At 64.2% G+C, this 1,625-nt stretch overlaps 1 protein-coding gene across 1 annotated transcript in view; it reads left to right on the top strand.

The window, feature by feature from the left end:
- The first annotated feature begins 1,058 nt into the window (after positions 1–1,058).
- Positions 1,059–1,625, top strand: part of SEPHS1 (selenophosphate synthetase 1) — a 31,532-nt gene continuing 30,965 nt past the window's right edge. The window contains exon 1 of the mRNA XM_032425704.1: positions 1,059–1,164. The gene's annotated coding sequence lies outside the window, so the exon portion shown is untranslated. The remainder of the gene's footprint in view (positions 1,165–1,625) is intronic.

Here is a 1,625-nt window from a genome sequence, read left to right as displayed (position 1 = left end):
ACATAAAGCCCCTTTCGGTGAGCAAAAACATTCCTGCCCCCCCAAATCCATTTAGAAAATGCTGAACCACCCTAGAAAAGTTTGGTCGGCGTTCCTCCACACTCCTTGGTTTTGGGGGAAGCCCTAAAAGACGTAGTATTGGGAAAGCGTTTTTGCTTTATTTTAATCAGCAATGCATTAAAGAGTCGAAAACCTGAAGAAAGCACTTTCACATGCGGAAGCTCTTCTATCAGTGTTAATTCAAACACACACAGTATTAGGCTGCCATGTTTACTTGGACATGTGAAGAGCAAACAATGTAACCGAGGAACCTTGAGCTCGGACTCCCTACCAAGCACGTTGAACATTCAAGAAACTTTGCGGGACGGCGGCACATCCACTAAGGCTCACGTTAGCTCCCGAGCCCAGGCTAAACAATAGAGAGGAGAGACGACAGGAGTCATTACTAATCACACGCGCCGTTTATGTTTTAAAAAATCTTTTCTCGTGGCAGAGGCGGCTTTTCCTCTGCTCCTACTCTTTTTCAAAGTGTTTCCACGGTCATTGTCTCCCAGCACGAAACGACGGCGGCGCTCGGGGAGCAGGTACAGCGTCCCGCAGGGGTGTAGCTTGGTGGAGCCCGGCCAGGTTTTGGAAAACATTCCCGGCCCTTCCGGCGGGTCGAGGAAAAGTAGGTGGTGGCCCGGGCGCCAAAGGCTGCTGCCAATGCAACTCGCAACTTTTGAAATCAATCCTTTTTGCATCATGCAACGGATGCCACCGCTCCTCGGGTTTGCAACCCCCCACCCCTCCCCCGAGACCAATCATTGCCGCGCTCGGGCCTGCACATCGCCCCCGCCCCCTTCCCGGGCCGCACGCAGCCACCGAGCCGCTCCGGCCGCGGCCCGCCGCCTCTTAAAGGGCGGTAGCCGGCCCTTAAAGGCCCCTCGCGCGCGCGGCGCACGGCGGAGCGCGGCGGCCCGGTTCCCGGCAGGGGCCCGCCGAGCCAGGCCGAGCCCCCGCGGTGCCCAGGCGCGGCCCGGGCCCTCCCGCCCTCCGCGCCGCCGCCGCCGGGAGCGGCATTTTTATTCAGGCGACGCTTAAGGGAGCCCGGCCGCGCCCGGTGCATTGTGGGAGCGCCGGAGTCCCGTTTTCGGGAGGAGGAGGAGGGCGCAAAGCGAACCGGTAAGCGCCTGGCTTGGGGAGGGGGGGGCGCGACGCCAGGCTTAAAGGGGAATATTCGTCCGCAGGCCCATGGCGGCCGTGCAGATCCCCCTCCGGGCCGCCCGGGCCCGCCGGGAGCCGTGCACGGCCGGCGCTCTCCAGCGCTGCCTGGAGAGGGGCAGAGCCAGGGCTTGGTGGGGCCGCTTTAAAAAAGAAGCACCGCCCGCGCCGCCGCCGCCGCCGCCGCCGCGCGGAGCCGGGGAAGGAGGGAGGGAGGAAAGGGCGGGGGAGGAGTGGAGGGGGAGGGCGGCGGCGGCGACGCAAGGGTTAATTTTTTCGCCCGCCGACATTTTTGTGCGGCGGCGGCGGCGGCCCGCGCGCGCGGCGGGGAGAACCCAGTCCGGTCTCCGGGCGCGGCGCGCGGCGTCTCCGGGGCCCTCCCCGCCCCCACGCGCGCGCCCTCCGGCCCGCGGGCGCCGCCT

Source organism: Phoca vitulina, unplaced genomic scaffold, assembly GCF_004348235.1.
Source record: "Phoca vitulina isolate PV1807 unplaced genomic scaffold, GSC_HSeal_1.0 scaffold33, whole genome shotgun sequence".
NCBI classification, from domain to species: Eukaryota; Metazoa; Chordata; class Mammalia; order Carnivora; family Phocidae; genus Phoca; species Phoca vitulina.
Note: the sequence above shows the minus strand (reverse complement) of the source record. Positions and strands in the feature narration are given on the sequence as shown.